The following is a 19357-nucleotide window of genomic DNA, read 5'->3' on the forward strand; positions in this document are numbered from 1 at the left end:
ACCAACACAGCGAAGTAGCTACTTATTAAGTTACCAACTATCAAAATACTTGGACTTATAACCCTGACACCCAGTATAAGCCGGCCGAAGTGGCCGTGCGGTTAAAGGCGCTGTAGTCTGGAACCGCAAGACCGCTACGGTCGCAGGTTCGAATCCTGCCTCGGGCATGGATGTTTGTGATGTCCTTAGGTTAGTTAGGTTTAACTAGTTCTAAGTTCTAGGGGACTAATGACCTCAGCAGTTGAGTCCCATAGTGCTCAGAGCCATTTGAACCACCCAGTATAAAAGTTCAGGATTTTCAATCAGCTTTTCTTCGATTTTAAATGTAAATTTAGTTTCGTTTCATTGTAGTATGAACAATTTTTGTATGGGACTGAAAACGGTATATGAAAAGTATTTAGTAAACAAAATGAAGTATCGATAATATGTTTGTTATCAAAGAAGCAGTCAAGTTATTTAGCTGTTAAGCAGAAGGCTCTGTATTCGAATCCCGTCAGTTGTCATCTTACTTTTTTAATCTTTATCAAACTGACTGTGATAAAAATGATGTTTGGTTTGTGGGGCAGTCGACTGAGCGGTCATCAGCGCCCGTAGTCATCAGCGCCCGAAACAAGTCCCAATTTGTACACAGTCCAAGTTTTACACAATCCAATCTAGCCACTGTCACAAATGATGATTATAAAATGATGAGGACAACACAAACACCCAATCCTTTCCGGGATGCGAGGTCGTGGTCCAAGAACTTTTCTGCTCCTTACGTTTCGTCCAGGACTGCGCTGGACTTCCTCAGAGGCGCTGCTCCGCTGAGTCTTGCCGACTGACTGGTCGGGTGTCTGAGAGCGACTTATATATTGTAAGAAAGAGGGGCGTGGTTCAGGTGACACGTGATGAGCAGTGATAATCCATAGCAAAGTACCGACTTCGACTATCGATTACCACCTTGTCAAAGATAAAAATTGTTAGCAGTTTTGTAGAACCACTGTCCATATATCGCTAAGTTTCATAGCCTCCTCTTTCCTATTAAAATTATCGTTATGTTTATAAATTTCGATAGCTTCTCTATAAAGCCGTGGGTAGTAATTTAACGTTGTAGATAAAACTTCGGTATCCGAAAACTTCACTTGGTGGTTGCCTGGTTGAAGAGCATGTTCCGCTACAGCTGACTTTTCTATTTTTCCAAGTCGACAAAGACTTTTATGCTCTTTCAGTCGCGTGTTTACGCTTCTTTTGGTAGTACCAATGTAAACTTTGCCACAGGTACATGGAATTTTCTACACACCACATGTCGACAGAGGAGGGCGCTTATCCTTCACAGATCGTAGTACTTGACTTATTTTGAAGGACTTTATTTGAAGGAAAATAAGTCAAGTACTACGATCTGTGAAGGATAAGCGCCCTCCTCTGTCGACATGTGGTGTGTATAAAATTCCATGTACCTGTGGCAAAGTTTACATTGGTACTACCAAAATAAGCGTAAACACGCGACTGAAAGAGCATAAAAGTCTTTGTCGACTTGGAAAAATAGAAAAGTCAGCTGTAGCGGAACATGCTCTTCAACCAGGCAACCACCAAGTGAAGTTTTCGGATACCGAAGTTTTATCTACAACGTTAAATTACTACCCACGGCTTTATAGAGAAGCTATCGAAATTTATAAACATAACGATAATTTTAATAGGAAAGAGGAGGCTATGAAACTTAGCGATATATGGACAGTGGTTCTACAAAACTGCTAACAATTTTTATCTTTGACAAGGTGGTAATCGATAGTCGAAGTCGGTACTTTGCTATGGATTATCACTGCTCATCACGTGTCACCTGAACCACGCCCCTCTTTCTTACAATATATAAGTCGCTCTCAGACACCCGACCAGTCAGTCGGCAAGACTCAGCGGAGCAGCGCCTCTGAGGAAGTCCAGCGCAGTCCTGGACGAAACGTAAGGAGCAGAAAAGTTCTTGGACCACGACCTCGCATCCCGGAAAGTATATAAATAGCCATGTCAACCGGTCGTGAAAGCCTTCATTCTACAAACACCCAATCCCCGGGCAGATAAAATCCCCAGTCCGGCCGAGAATCGAACCCGGGACCCCGTAATGCAGAGGCAGCAACTCTAGCCACTAGACCACGAACTACGGACAGAAAACTGACTGTGATCATTGTTTTCATTTAAGTAAGGCCACTTTTGGTAGTACCTCATGTCCTACACTCCGAACTTCACAGAAGTTTGGCCCGGTACCTTGAGGGACGAGCATTCCTGGAAGAAAGGATACTGCTGAGACATGCGTTACCCAGCCTGGGGAACTGTACCCAGAATGAATGATGACTGTAGCGCGGTGTGCACTGATCTGAAAGTTCCTGGCGCATTAAAACTGTTTTCGTGACAACAGATATATTTCATTCCGCCTTCTGACAGAAGACACACCGATGAAAGAGCTGGCCTTTGCACTTGACATTTTTGGATCTCGTGAAAACTTTGACAGCTCCCCCAATGAGATCATGGGAAAAGCAATTCGTAATCATAATATTCCAGAAACATTTTTTTTCCTAGATCCTCTTCTGTAATGTTACTAACAGCCCAGCTCCAGTTCAGTCCTTTTCGAATCGATGTTAATGTGATCCTGGGGTCTACACTCTTTTACCCATCTTGATCGTTCTGTGTGTAGACTCAGTGACAGCAGATATTAAGGTCAACCCATTCCTGGACGATGTTATACGATAATGATGCATTTTTCGCCGACCGAAGACGCAAGTACCTTTGAAATATTCCGCGCTGGAAGAATCGTTTAAGCAATTATGCCTGAGACTAAATGGAAAAAAGAGTATCTGGAATGTAGATTTAGACAAGTAGCACCGTCATCGGAGACAATCAACCACGTTCAAAAACTACACCATTTACTTAACGCGGATTTTGAGACCTCCCTAGTTGCTCGAACTCATGTTTATACTGCACGAGCGAAATGGCGCGAAATAACTGAAGTATTACAAGACAGCAAAGTACCCTACCACCTTAAAGAGAAAGTTCAGAGAGCTGTCATTTGTACAGCGGCTCCATATTATTCAGAATGTCGGTGCAACAACTAAAAATGGACAAGGGCTACATGAAATGGAAATTAAAATATTGCCTAGATCCAGAGATCCATGGGGCCGTCAAAGAAGCGAGGGTTACACAAAGTCAGTGTGGACATAAAAGCAACGTATCGCAGAGTCTTGAATGCGCAAGACAAAAGACTGTGGCGGAAAGCAATCAAGCAAGCGAACCCTACGTCAAAGGAGTACATAGGCTAGGAAAGAAGTGGTGCTCGGAACACCAGTGACACAACGATTCAAAGAGCGTAGCAGATAGCCTGGTGAGTAATCAAAAAAATCGCTTACGACAAATCTAGTATCGTGACAGAGGCACAAACGTTCAGTAACAACGTAATTTAGTGGCCTATAAAACAACAGAAGACTTGAAATTCATCCCTAGATGTACAAACATCTCGCGATCAGCTCACCGACTGCATCTGAAAAACGGGGCGAGAATTTGTTTTCTGTAACGAAACGGGAGCGTCATAAGAAAGACGGGCACGAAACGGCATAGAGGGCGCAAGCATTCGAGCTTGGATATCAATAACGGCCAGACACCAACAATATCTCAAGGCCCAGGTGCAGAAATGACAGCAAGCACACGTAAGATCCTTTCTTGTAGCTCCTGCCACAGAAAATTACGTCAGTAGTCCACACACTGTTTTATCATCTTGCTGAGGTTGGAAGGGCGGTTTCCTTTCCGTGTTTGCGAATTAAATTTGGTGTTTTAATCTCCGGCTTATGCAAAGCACAACGCATTTCTTTTTTTTTCTGTTTACCTGAGCATGTTTTGGCGCATATTTCTCAAAGGAAATTTCGAAGTTTTCCACTTCGGATACTCAGTTTATTATATCTTGCGTGCTTGGCTAATTTCGGACTTAGAGGCCATTTTCAGGCGCAACAGGTGTAAATGAGTTGTAAAATAATCCTGTTGGTGTTCAACAACGAAAGCGAGCACTATACAGGGCTATTACAAATGACTGAAGCGATTTCATAAATTCACTGTAGCTCCATTCATTGACATATGGTCACGACACACTACAGATACGTAGAAAAACTCATAAAGTTTTGTTCGGCTGAAGCCGCACTTCAGGTTTCTGACGTCAGAGCGCTCTAGAGCGCAGTGAGACATAATGGCGACAGGAGCCGAGAAGGCGTATGTCGTGCTTGAAATGCACTCACATCAGTCAGTCATAACAGTGCAACGACACTTCAGGACGAAGTTCAACAAAGATCCACCAACTGCTAACGCCATTCGGCGATGGTATGCGCAGTTTAAAGCTTCTGGATGCCTCTGTAAGGGGAAATCAACGGGTCGGCCTGCAGTGAGGGAAGAAACGGTTGAACGCGTGCGGGCAAGTTTCACGCGTAGCCCGCGGAAAATTGGCTCGTGCCAGAACTGGAGACCGACAGCGCCGACTTCATCTCTCAACAGGATGGTGCTCCACCGCACTTCCATCATGATGTTCGGCATTTCTTAAACAGGAGATTGGAAAACCGAGGGATCCGTCGTGGTGGAGATCATGATCAGCAATTCATGTCATGGCCTCCAGCTCTCCCAACTTAACCCCATGCGATTTCTTTCTGTGGGGTTAAGTGAAAGATTCAGTGTTTAAACCTCCTCTACCAAGAAACGTGCCAGAACTGCGAGCTCGCATCAACGATGCTTTCGAACTCATTGATGGGGACATGCTGCGCCGAGTGTGGGAGGAACTTGATTATCGGCTTGATGTCTGCCGAATCACTAAAGGGGCACATATCGAACATTTGTGAATGCCTAAAAAAACTTTTTGAGTTTTTGTATGTGTGTGCAAAGCATTGTGAAAATATCTCAAATAATAAAGTTATTGTAGAGCTGGGAAATCGCTTCAATCATTTGTAATAACCCTGTAGGTCCAATAACGTGGCATCCATATACATTATAAAAATAACCACGGTACCGATTTCAAACGAACTTCGTTCACATACCACTTGTGACTAGAAAGTATCACCTGAGGGGGCGGGGGGGAGGGGGGGAGGGACAACAACCACCTACGTACCGAATGGAAGCAGATGGAGTTGAAGAAGCAGTGAAGCATACAATGCGCGAATACCGATCCAGGATTTGAGAATGAGAGCACTTAGTGACTTGCAACAGACTTTACTAATAATTTCAAACCTATACGAAACTTTTCCTCGCTGACAACTCTACAAAGTGATAAGAGGAAAAAAATATATCGTTTCCTACATTTTAGCTGTTCATGCAATAAAACTGCCGCATCAGGCCTTTTAATTTATTATTTCTTTACTACTGATTCTATTCGCAACACATTTCGTAGACAGTAGCCACAGATAGCACTGGATGTAAATGCAGAATTATATCATTGTAAGACAAGTAGTTCAGGAGATACGAAATCATAAGTACTGAGCTGCATGAAAATGTAACGGCAGGGCGAAATTCGCGACAGATAGAGATGAAAAACGTGTACAAATATGTGTGAAATATATTCAATATATGTGAAATATATCTGACATGTCCGTATGCTGGTAAAGCCACGGATAAAAAAACTCACTGTAAGCCTCTAGAAGGATTTCGACGAAATTTGGTACAGTTATTAATTACGATTTGGAAAGAAATACTGTGAGGGTAAGAATCAACAACCTCCTATTGAGGTAGGGATGACAATACGGATAGAAAAGGATGGAGAAGGAGATGAACAGATAGAGAGGGTGTAGGAGGGGATGGTGATAGATGGGGGAGGAGGAGATGGATAGAGAGAGGGAGGGAGAAATGGACAGAGAGAGGGGGGCAGGGGGGAGCAGGAGACGCACAGCTAAAGGAAAGAAGAGTAGACGTGTAAAGAGAGGAGGGACGAGGACATGAACAGTGAGCGAGGGAGAAGGAGATACACAGGAGGAGGAGGAGATGGAATTCTATGAGGGAGGTGGATAGAGAGAATGGGTGCAGGAGAACAATAGGCATGTTGAAGGAGGAGATGGGAAGAGAGAGGGGAAAGGACGACATGAGAGTACTAAAAGACTGGAATAAATACATGTCCGTCAGTGCCCGGTTACTGATGCTAGTTAGTTATAAAGATGACTATTACTGCACGCAGTAAGTTTTCTGGTTTTATTTTTGACGCTTGTACGTTAGGTGCTCGCTTACAGATCGGCTATATCCGCCATTTAATAACAAGGTGACTGCACTTTCAATGTAATGAGGAGTCTGAATGTCTCTGGAGGAACAGCAGCCCATTATTCAAGAACCGAAACGAGAGAGTGTCGTGATGTTGGATGCCGGGGTGTGGACCGAAGTCGACGGTATAACTCATCCCAAAGGTGTTCCACTGCGTTCAGGACGGGACTCACGGCAGACGAGTCAATCTGAAGAATGTTATCGTCCACAAACCATTGTACCTCAGATGCTGCTCTATAACAAGCTGCATTATCTACTGTACGCTGTACACAATGCTGCAAAATGTGTTTACGTCCGTCTGCATTTAGCGTGTTATTTATTTATTTATTTATTTAACGCAAATAAGAGGACCATCCGCTAACCACGAAAAACAATCCCAAACAGTAACACCACCTCGCCTGTACTCCACTGTTGACACGTAACATACGGCAGGCAACGTTCTCCAGGAATTCGCCAAACCCGAACCCTTTCATCTGACTGGCACATGGTGTAGCGTGACTCATCACTCCAAAACACTCGTTTCCAGTTATCCATTGTCCAGTGGCATCGCTCCTTACAATACCTCCAGTGTCGCTTAGTAGTGGCTCCAAAAAAGTGTGCCTATTGTTTTTAGTTCTTTACGCACACTCGTTATGCTGACAGGTCTGCTGGTAGCACTTTGGAACCCACGATTGATTCCATCCGACGATTTCACGCGATTTTTTACAACCAACCTCTGCAGTGTTCGACTGTCCTCCTGTCCGTCAGTACGTGAGGTCTGCCTGGTCTTGGTGGTTGTTCCTTCACGTTTCCACTTAACAATCATATCGCCAGCACTCGACTTGTGCAGCTTTGGAAGGTATGATGATGATGATGATCATGATGTTATGAGCGTATGGCATTGGTGGCCGGGAGACCCCCCTCGCGGGGCGGTTCGGCAACCGCTCCACAAGTTCTTTAACGCCACTACGGCGACTTGCGAGTGAATGAGGATGAAATGATGATTAAAGACACACAACATCCAGTCATCTCGTGGCAGAGAAAATCCCTGACCCCGCCGGGAATCGAACCCGGGACCCCGTGCGTGGGAAGCGAGAACGCTACCACAAGACCACGAGCCGCGGACATGATGATGATTCGTTTATGAGGCGCTCAACTGCGCGGTCATCAGCATCCGTACAAATTCCCTATCTGTACACAGTCAGTCTAGACGCTTTCACGAAGGATGATGAAATTATGAGGACAACACAAGCACCCAGTCCCCGGGCACAGAAAAATCTCCAACCCGGCCGGAGATCGAACCCAGGACCCCGTGATCGAGATGTAGCAACGCTAGCCGCTAGACTAGGAACTGCAGACTTTAGAAGGTATGAATGCCGTTGATGGATGTATTTATTAGACGACAAAGTGTGACTAGACCCAAGTTTGAAGTCACTGAGCTCTCTTGGCCGACCAATTCTGCCATTATTGCTTCTCCACTAACAACACAAGCCCCCCCCCCCTCCCCCTCCTCCTTTTATACTTGCGGGTCCACCTTTCGTGACAACTAGTGGCCAATTTCGCATTACATAAGGGTGTCCCGACACTTTTGATCACACGGTGTACACTGTGTGGTGCTGCCTACTGTTCCCTGTACTGCCAACTACAACACAGCATTCCCGTGGCTATCTAGCCCCCCGCTCGTCCTTGCCCTGGAATGCGCCTGCCCAGTCACCACGGAACGACGCGACGCGTTAACAGGAACGTGAGCAGTCGGCGTGCTGAGAGCAGAGTGTGGGGTGCTAACACGGGAACGCACTTTGCGGCGCGCGCTATGATTTACGGGGAGACCCCTGGCCTCGTTGTCTCTGACCCGACAGCATCTGTCAACCCAAGTGGGACACCCCGAGCACGGACCAACCACATGCCACAACTCGCAACAAGGGCAGTCTGCAGCAGACGCAGCAGCTGCAAGGGCTGGAAGTGACGTAATGTGGTGCTGACGGATTTCCGTGGGTGTCTGGAACCATACGGAATGCATAAATGGTTCAAATGGCTCTGTGCACTACGGCACTCAACATTTGAAGTCATCAGTCCCCTAGACTTAGAACTACTTAAACCTAAGGACATCACACACATCCATGCCCGAGGCAGGATTCGAACCTGCGACCGTAGCAGTCGCGCGGTTCCGGACTGAAGCGCCTAGAACGCTCGGCCACAGCGGCCGGCAGGAATGCATAGTTTCTCAAAGTTCGTGAAGAGTGATTTGTTGAATGTTAACGGAGAAATATAACGATCCAAAAGATTTCGGGCGCATTAAAAATGTGTGCGGGATCGCGCCTCTAAACTGGAACTTTGCGCTCCACCTACACAGGGCAAAGTCCCGGTTTAGAGTCACTATCCCGTACCCAGGCGCCCTCTTTACTGTAATTGATTTTCTACGTTGTAAATATATTTGTGAGTATAACTTCTGTTGGAATCGATTACTACTGTACATCGCACGCAAAATACATACACTACCTGATAAAAAGTATCTAGCCGCCCTTAACTAACTCGGGATTGAGAACCGGACGTCTCGAGAGCCAAAGAGGTGGGGAGTGCTTTGTTGACACTACAGAAGCAGTAAAAACCGAGTGGGTCGGTCACGAGAGATTAGCGACTTCGAACGTGATCTAGTAATTGGACGTCACCTTAGCAACAAATGTAACATATCAATCAGGAACATGTCAACTCTTCTAAGGCCGCCAAAGCCGACTGTTGGTGACGTGATAATTAAGTGGAAACGCGAAGCAGTAACCACAGTTGAATTAAGACCAGGCAGAGCTGATGTTCAACGGACAGGAATCGTCGAGAATTACCGGGAATACTTGTAAAATAGCGCATGAAATCAACGGAAGGAACCACTAGTGAGTTCCAACGTGCTATCAGTGCTTCAGTTAGCACAATCACTGTGCGGCCAAGGTTAAAAAGAATGAGTTACAGTGGTCGAGCAGCTTTCATAGGCCACACTTTTCAGTAGCCAGTGCTAAACGAGGGCAGAGATGGTGTAAAGATGACGCCTCTGGACAGTGCATGACTTGAAACGAGTGATGACTCACGTTATACCCGGTGGACTTCCGATAGCTAGGTTTAGGTTTGGCGAATGCGTCAAGAAAGTTACGCGCCATCAGTGAAGTACGGAGGACGTGATGTTAGGGTATGGTGGTTTTTTTCGTGGTTAGGGTGAATCCCTTACCGCGCTCAAGAAAACGCTAAATGCGTAAGGATATGTATAATTTTACACGCCTTTGAACTGCGTACATAGAGGAAAAGTTCAGAGACGACGATTTTTTGCATCAACATGGCAAAGTTCCCTTTCATAAAACAGAATATATGAAGCAATGGTTTATGGACAGTAACATTCCTAAAATGGACTTGTCTGTCCAGAGCCGTGACCTGAAACAGATATAAAACCTCTGGGATGGGCTAAAAAGTCCACGTCGCCCGAGACCGCAACGTTCAACATCACTACCTTGTCGGGTGTCAGCTCTTAAGGAAGATGGGCTGCCATTCCTCTACAGAAATTCAAGCACCTCACTGAAAGTTCCCAAGCACCGCTTAAGTCGTCATAAAGCGAAAAGTGGAGACTCCCCACATTAACATCCACTGATACGTGACTGGATATTTTTGATCAGATAATTTAACTGAGTGACTTTTTCGAACTTTACAGGAGGTATCTTGCATGTCTTGCTGGAATATAACTCGTGAACAGTTCAGAACGAATCACACTCGGCCACAGCGTGTAAGATTTATTCACGTAACAGGCTGGGCTGCTCCCAAACAGTTTCTGTGCTACACCCCTCGTTCCGGAACTGGTAATACAGCGAGGTATGGAAGACGGCTTCTGTGAAGTCTAGAAAGTAGGTAACAGTTACTGGAAGACATGAAGTGGTAAGAGAACTGTCCGAGAATGGAAATGATTGTATCCCCAAGCGGCTGCCTGCGATGCAACCAATCATACAGGTGTGTACCGCGGGTTGCCGCAGCTACAATCCGCAGGCAGCGCTGCTACGGGAGATCGTATACAAACAGCCCGACGAAAACAGAAATAGCCGGGTTGTTTTCGACCGATATTCCCGGTATAGCGAAGGAATCAGAGGGCGCCATCCTCGCCGATGGTAGCGTGCATGCCGCAGCACACAGCGCTGCGATCGCGGGCACGTGCCAGCTGTATGCGCGCCTCTATTATTCCGCAAGGAAGGTATTTAGGGCAGTACCCGGCTGCTTCATGGCAGTACACTGCTGCTCGACTCGCTGAGGGTCACATCGTCTCTGTCGCTCGACTACACACATCCCAACACGTCTGGACGCGGAAAGGAATTCAAGGGGAAGCCGAAGTCTCGTTTGGTTTCCGCCATCGTGGAGCACCTTGCAATCGAGGTGCTCGAGTTGGCCGGCACTGCAGACAGCGGAAAGACGACGAGGAAAGAGCAGTGCTGCCGCTATCAGAAGCTTTGCCTTGTCGCCCAGTACTGCAAATAAGACGTGGTGTGCAAGGAGCGCGCACAAGCGCGCGGTACCCACGCTTGTGCGAAGACATGCGACGCCTCGCTGACCTCTGTCATCTGCGGCGGCGCACGAAAGGCGAATTTTCGCGGCTGCAATTATATCGCGAGCTGGAGCCACGAAAAGATGAAGACTAGTCCGCAAGGCCCCAGTGAAGATGTGGTGGCTGCCAGCAGCACGGAGCAGGAGGATACGGTGGCTGCCCCTCCACTTGAGAGCGGGTAGCCGGCCATGCGGCTACGAAGAGGTGGCCGCCGACACCAGTGGCATGCGCGCCGTGCTGCGTGTTGCCACTGACGACGCAGAGGGAGCCCTCAAAACCACCATGGTGGCAGAGAGAGTTGCCTTCCAGGCGGAAGTTGATGACGTTCACCACGAACTGCAGCAGCTGCGGGAGGAGTTGCGAGCCCAAAAGAAGAGACACCCATTCCCGCCATACCCGCCATCTCCCCATGCATGGGGCTGAGGATGGGGTGCACGCTGCCACGCAGACGGACGCCCTCATGGCCTCCGCAGAGATGCAGGAGGCAGTGGAGGTGGCCACGGAAGAGGAAGAGAAGACACCTTCTGCAGCCGCCACTACAAAAGTGAAGACTACACAGCAGGTTGTTGCGGGGGTGGTGACGCCTACACAGGTCGTCTCCGCTCCAGAGGGGCCAGAGATCATGCGGCAGACCGCCCACATCGTCCGCGCATACGGGCACTAGCTTCGCGGCCGACCGTTCCCAAAGCGGCTCGTTCGTCGTCGCTCCCCAGGGCGCGTGTAGCAGGAAGCACACCAGTCTATCTTCCACTCCCACGCATGGATAGAGTAGCGCCGATGTTGCAGGAAATTCCGCAGTCGCTCCAGGATGGCTCCTACCCCCATTACACGAGTCCCTATCCTTTCGCTCCCGCTGACGACTTAATCCCACATTCCCGCACAACACCCCTATATTCCTTCACGCCTGAGGAGCAACATCTGATGCTCAAAATTCTCCCTCTGGAGTCACGACGACAAATCAACCCCAATGCCATCTTCATTCCCAGTAACTGGAAACACCTGCCTGCCCGGTTGGGAAGGCTTTCCGGGCGGGAAGGAGCGCCTGGTTCCCGGCACGAATCCACCCGGCGGATTTGTGTTGAGGTCCAGTGACCCGGCCAGTCTCTTGATGGTTTTTAGGCAGTTTTTCATCTGCCTCGGAGAATGCGGGCTGGTTCTCCTTATTCCGCATCATTTACACTATGTCGGCGATTGCTGCGCAAACAAGTTCTCCACGTACGCGTACACCACCATTTCTCTACCACGCAAACATAGGGGTTATACTCGTCTGGTGTGAGACGTTGTCTGGGGTGGGGGGGGGGGGGGGACAGTTGTCCACCGGGGGCCGAACCGCACAATAACCCTGGGTTCGGTGTGGGGCAGCGGAAGGGTGAAGTGGACTGCGGTAGTCGTCGTGAGGTTGTGGACCACTGCAGCTGCGGCGGGGATGGAGCCTCTCCGTCGTTTCTAGGCCCCCGGTCAACATACAATACATACAACTGGAAACATCTTCTCAGCTGTGCAGAGGAAGGGGAAAACTTCCTCATCCACGGTGGTAGGAAGACAGGCCGAGACGAAGACGCTTAGCCTGCACAATCTCAATCCAAGGATAGGCTTGCCTTTAAACTGAGTGAGTGCTTCACGGCAGTGTGCTTTTACGTGGGCTCATTGTATAAACCGCCGAGCGGGTCGGCGATTAACCACCGCCGCGTCCGAGTCGTCGGGCTATCGTGGAGTGCCTTCTCGGCGCCGTCTTTCTGGACTTCGCCTCCAGCCCATCCTCCAGCTCGCCGCTGAGAGTCGAGGGCTACAGCTTCGCTGGGCTTTGACTGTGCTCGTCCTCGAACGGTCTGACGCTGTCGGCTGACACGACCACACACTTCGACCGTGTTACTGTGTTTCAGTTCATTAGTGTCAAATAACGTAGAGTTGTTACCTCCAAACTGTGCACCTCATTTGAGGCGGTCGCTCCCTCTGGTCATAAACACAAAAGATGATTACAGATTCAAATCCTGGTCCCGTACACAGGTTTAAAAGTGCCAAGAAATTTCAACATAGCGGGATATCTACTGCTGATGCCCAAGATATTCAATTCTGTTAAGGTCCAGGGATTTTGAGGTCACAGAAGGTATTTCAAAATCTCGATCGCGTTCCTCCTGGTCTTTTGGTGATATGCACGGCTAAAAATAAGTCACAGTATCATGTAGTGGAACACACTCAATATTCATCAGTATTTCAATTTCGATACAGTAAAGCAAAGTCTAACATTGCTGTGGATAAATCTTCGTTCGCATAAAAGCAGAGACACCCTTCCCCTTTGGAGACCCCTACACGGTAGTATTTGATGGACTGTCGTGAATCTTAAGACACGATATTCATGCTAAGAGAACGGTATAGGCTACAGCCAATATGTCAGCAGACAATAACATATTTGCTTGGAGTTGGAAGGCTTAACTTCTGGAAAGTGCTGGGGAAACCGCTACTGTTTGCATTTACCAATCGCCGGCCGCGGTGGTCGTGCGGTTCTAGGCGCTGCGGCCCGGAACCGCGGGACTGCTACGGTCGCAGGTTCGAATCCTGCCTCGGGCATGGATGTGTGTGATGTCCTTAGGTTAGTTAGGTTTAAGTAGTTCTAAGTTCTAGGGGACTGATGACCTAAGATGTTAAGTCCCATAGTGCTCAGAGCCATTTGAACCATTCACCAATCGTATCCTGCCCCGCGAAGAAGCTGATGGCTGATATACAGCTCAAAAACGGAGCGAGTATTAGTCCAATGGTGATAGTCGCAAACGTTATCAATCAAGGCGCCACTTTTACGTCAGTGGCGTAATACTGGCTTTCTCTCTTTCCGTTGCAGTTCTGCGAGTAGAAACCTCTGTGAAAAATGGCGCTACAGTTGCTCCATGCTCGACGACTCATTCTCTTTGTGACCGAGCAGCGCTATAGTATTCTTTTGGTCTTGGCAACTTGGTTTTTTGGCTAACGGCGAATTGTGTACCCCATTATTCGTTCCTGTGCCTATTTCGAAGACTGTTGTAAATTTAATCCAGTAATTAAACACCATTTACGGAACGCACTTTAATCTCACGTCCTGTTTCTTGTGCTGTCGTCACAGGCTAGGTAACGTGTCAAAAGTGTCCGTCAACATAACTGGAAGACATTATCTGATCAGAGATCAAATATTTAAAAAAAAATTACAATAGTCTTAGAAAGGTTTTATAGCTACATGTAGATTTTTGTTAACGTAAAAAAAAAATGACGGAAATATGTACATGACCAGAATGAGATTTTCACTCTGCAGCGGAATGTACGCTGATATGAAACTTCCTGGCAGATGAAAGCTGTGTCCCGGACCGAGACTCGAACTCTGGACCTTTGCCTTCCGCGGGCAACTGCTCTTGGTAAAGCAGTTCGACTCTCGGTCCGGCACACAGTTTTAATCTGCCAGGAAGTTTCAGATGTAGATGACGTTTAGACAATTACTTTAAAACACACGGGGTCGTAAATGGCGGGAATGATGAGAAATTTTGAACATGTGACGTCACCACATGACGTACCTCGCCGTACTTGCAGCGGTTGAGCCTATCGGTCTATCGCACCTACCTTCCCCACCCGAGTCAAGTATTCACGTCGGTGTGGCTCTGAGCCCACGAACGCGATTTTAGCGCGTGCAGTTCCGAGTTCAAATCTTGGGACTGGCAGGCATTATTCTTTTTCCTTCCGTTAAACAATTACACTCCTGGAAATTGAAATAAGAACACCGTGAATTCATTGTCCCAGGAAGGGGAAACTTTATTGACACATTCCTGGGGTCAGATACATCACATGATCACACTGACAGAACCACAGGCACTTACACACAGGCAACAGAGCTTGCACAATGTCGGCACTAGTACAGTGTATATCCACCTTTCGCAGCAATGCAGGCTGCTATTCTCCCATGGAGACGATCGTAGAGATGCTGGATGTAGTCCTGTGGAACAGATTGCCATGCCATTTCCACCTGGCGCCTCAGTTGGACCAGCGTTCGTGCTGGACGTGCAGACCGCGTGAGACGACGCTTCATCCAGTCCCAAACATGCTCAATGGGGGACAGATCCGGAGATCTTGCTGGCCAGGGTAGTTGACTTACACCTTCTAGAGCACGTTGGGTGGCACGGGATACATGCGGACGTGCATTGTCCTGTTGGAACAGCAAGTTCCCTTGCCGGTCTAGGAATGGTAGAACGATGGGTTCGATGACGGTTTGGATGTACCGTGCACTATTCAGTGTCCCCTCGACGATCACCAGTGGTGTACGGCCAGTGTAGGAGATCGCTCCCCACACCATGATGCCGGGTGTTGGCCCTGTGTGCCTCGGTCGTATGCAGTCCTGATTGTGGCGCTCACCTGCACGGCGCCAAACACGCATACGACCATCATTGGCACCAAGGCAGAAGCGACTCTCATCGCTGAAGACGACACGTCTCCATTCGTCCCTCCATTCACGCCTGTCGCGACATCACTGGAGGCGGGCTGCACGATGTTGGGGCGTGAGCGGAAGACGGCCTAACGGTGTGCGGGACCGTAGCCCAGCTTCATGGAGACGGTTGCGAATGGTCCTCGCCGATACCCCAGGAGCAACAGTGTCCCTAATTTGCTGGGAAGTGGCGGTGCGGTCCCCTACGGCACTGCGTAGGATCCTACGGTCTTGGCGTGCATCCGTGCGTCGCTGCGGTCCGGTCCCAGGTCGACGGGCACGTGCACCTTCCGCCGACCACTGGCGACAACATCGATGTACTGTGGAGACCTCACGCCCCACGTGTTGAGCAATTCGGCGGTACGTCCACCCGGCCTCCCGCATGCCCACTATACGCCCTCGCTCAAAGTCCGTCAACTGCACATACGGTTCACGTCCACGCTGTCGCGGCATGCTACCAGTGTTAAAGACTGCGATGGAGCTCCGTATGCCACGGCAAACTGGCTGACACTGACGGCGGCGGTGCACAAATGATGCGCAGCTAGCGCCATTCGACGGCCAACACCGCGGTTCCTGGTGTGTCCGCTGTGCCGTGCGTGTGATCATTGCTTGTACAGCCCTCTCGCAGTGTCCGGAGCAAGTATGGTTCTTTTTTCCATTTCCAGGAGTGTATGTGTTTACATTGAGGTAAAACTTATTATTTTACTTACCGGTCTCGCGATCTCCGCTGGTTTATTGCAAAGTAAAGTACAACAAAAAACTACTGCATTGCGTTAGAAATAAATGAGTATAAACACATTTACAAAAGCTGTTCGAAATTTGCACCGTTTGCTCGAATGCAAGTATTGTATCGCTCAATCATTCCTCCACGCCCAGGATCAACCGCTGCGCGTGCGGCGAGGCATGTCGTTTGGTGAAGTCACATGTTTAACGTTTCTTATATATTTTTGGGATATTTCTCGACATTTGCGACCCCACGTGTCTTACATTAAACTACGTGTCTCAGCGTCATCTACGTCGCTTCGGACGTTTTTAAACGTTATTAAGAATTGTCCTGTGTACACACACACACACACACACACACACACACACACACACACACACACACACACACGTATATGTAGTCCACTTGTACTCGCTACAAATTTGAGTGACAAGCTTTCAGTTGAATGGGCAGCGGCAGAGACCGGCGGGTCAGGTCTCCAGGCGTACGGAGACGGCGAGTTCGAGATGACTTCATAGGAGGCGTTGGCGAGTTTGAAGCGAGTATACCGCGCTCATTTCTGATCTCTATGCCTGACAGAGACGCCACTGTTTACAGATACATCACGTATCCTAAGGAGAGTTGTATCTTCAGTTAGGGGTAACCGCGAGAAACAGGCGCAAAAATCGTGCGTTCGCGAGGCGCGCGAACTTTGGGGAATACGGCGACGCGAGTACTCAAGATCAGTACAGTGGAAAACCCCCGTGTCACTCCGCGTCAAGGAAGCGAACTATGCGGGGTTTCCAGCAGGCACTACTAACTCTGGACAGAGTTGTTTTTCAAAATATTAAGCTGTCCACATCGGGTACATGTACGGACATCGGCATGGTGTTATCGATACAGTATACCCACTGCCACATTAACTAGCATTTGCTCTAGGTAAATGTTCACCCATTGTCTTCCTACAGCAAGAATAGCAGTAGCAGTAGCAGCAACGGCAAGACCATGAAAAGCAGTAGGCGAAACACAGTATCACGAGCCTGCTTACCTTCTGGTTTCAGTGGAGTGCCAGCTGCTGCAAGCATGACAGCATGTCTGTTAGCTCTCCGGCAGAGTGGCCACATCTGATATGGCAGCACAGCGGTTATCCTTCAGGCAGAGGTGGCCATATCTGATAATAGCGGTACGAACGTCCTATGATACGGCGGGATGCTGTCGTACATCTCTACACACTGCTTGTACAAAAGTAAATGCACCTATACCGTCACTCCATGAGACACGGCAGAGAGCACCAAAAACACAACACGTAGCCGTGCCTAATACGTTGTAGGAGAGCCGTTGGTATTCAAAATAGGTTCCATTTGTCTCGGATTGGATAAATGCTGGCCCAGTATGGCTTTCATGGGAATCTAATATCATTCTTCCGTAAAAATAGTGGCAAGTTCAAGGTACGAAATAGGTAGGGATTATGCACCCTTCTCTCCAAAGTATGTCACAAAGACTCAATAATACTGATATCCTGTGACTATGGTGGTCAGGGGAGAAGCGAAAATTCATCATCGTGGTCAAAAAACCAGTCCTCGACCACGTGAGCTGTGTGAACACGGCCCCGGTGGTCCTGGAACACAGCCTCACAATTGGGGAACAAACATTGTACCATGCAATGGACCTGATCAGGCAAAAAGGTGATACAGTCCTTGGCAATAATGCGGCCTTGCAAATTAGCCACGGGGTTCGTGGAATACCACGAAATGGGTGCGGGAATCATCACGGAACCACTCTTAGGACGTAAACTTGGCAAGACGTTGGGAACAGTGTAAAACAAGACTCATGCGACTAAACAACTTTCTTCCATTGCTCCATAGTCCAGATTGTATGGAGTCTTACGGTTTCGGCTCCACGTTGTCCTGTTACGGTTATCTGCATCACTGAAAAGTGATTTTGGAATTCCAGCTCATCCTGCAATTCCCTGTTTATGAATCTCCCTTCGTGTTCTTTTGGTGCTGACAGGTTTCGCGAGTGCAACATTTTACATCTACATCTACATCCATACACCGCAAGCCACCTGACGGTGTGTGGCGGAGGGTACCTTGAGTACCTCTATCGGTTCTCCCTTCTATTCCAGTCTCGTATTGTTCATGGAAAGAAGGATTGTCGGTATGCTTCTGTGTGGGCTCTAATCTCTCTGAGTTTATCCTCATGGTCTCTTCGCGAGATATACGTAGGAGAGAGCAATATACTGCTTGAATCTTAGGTGAAGGTATGTTCTCGAAACTTTAACAATAGCCCGTACCGATCTACTGAGCGTCTCTCCTGCAGAGTCTTCCACTGGAGTTTACCTATCATCTCCGTAACGCTTTCGCGATTACTAAATGATCCTGTAACGAAGCGCGCTGCTCTCCGTTGGATCTTCTCTATCTCTTCTATCAACCCTATCTGGTACGGATCCCACACTGCTGAGCAGTATTCAAGCAGTGGGCGAACAAGAGTACTGTAACCTACTTCCTTTGTTTTCGGATTGCATTTCCTTAGGATTCTTCCAATGAATCTCAGTCTGGCATCTGCTTTACTGACGATCAATTTTATAAGATCATTCCATTTTAAGTCCACAGCTCGTGGTCGTGCGGTAGCGTTCTCGCTTCCCACGCCCGGGTTCCCGGGTTCGATTCCCGGCGGGGTCAGGGATTTTCTCTGCCTCGTGATGACTGTGTGTTGTGTGATGTCCTTAGGTTAGTTAGGTTTAAGTAGTTCTAAGTTCTAAGGGACTGATGACCATAGATGTTAAGTCCCATAGTGCTCAGAGCCATTCGAACCATTCCATTTTAAATCACTCATAATGCCTACTCCCAGATAATTTATGGAATTAACTGCTTCCAGTTGCTGACCTGCTATATTGTAGCTATGTATTCGCAGCAAATTACACTTGTCTACATTGAGATTCAATTGCCATTCCCTGCACCTTGCGTCAATTCGCTGCAGATCCCCCTGCATTTCAGTACAATTTTCCATTGTTACAACCACTCGACATACCACAGCATCATCCGCAAAAAGCCTCAGTGAACTTCCGATGTCATCCACAAGGACACTCCCCTGCGGCACACCTGAAATCACTCTTACTTCGGAAGACTTCTCTCCATTGAGAAAGACATGCTGCGTTCTGTTATCTAGGAACTCTTCGATCCAATCACACAATTGGTCTGATAGTCCATATGCTCTTACTTTGTTCATTAAACGACACTGGGGAACTGTATCGAACGCTTTGCGGAAGTCAAGAAAGACGGCATCTACCTGGGAACCCGTGTCTATGGCCCTCTGAGTCTCGTGGACGAATAGCGCGAGCTGGGTTTCACACGATCGTCTTTTTCGATACCCATGCTGATTCCTACAGAGTAGACTTCTAGTCTCCAGAAAAGTAATTATACTCGAACAT

At 48.1% G+C, this 19357-nt stretch overlaps 1 protein-coding gene across 2 annotated transcripts in view; it reads right to left on the reverse strand.

The window, feature by feature from the left end:
- Positions 1–19357, reverse strand: part of LOC126094637 (tyrosine-protein phosphatase non-receptor type 9) — a 797956-nt gene that overhangs the window by 465286 nt on the left and 313313 nt on the right. The window lies entirely within an intron of this gene.

This window comes from Schistocerca cancellata, chromosome 8 (genome assembly GCF_023864275.1).
Source record: "Schistocerca cancellata isolate TAMUIC-IGC-003103 chromosome 8, iqSchCanc2.1, whole genome shotgun sequence".
NCBI lineage: Eukaryota > Metazoa > Arthropoda > Insecta > Orthoptera > Acrididae > Schistocerca > Schistocerca cancellata.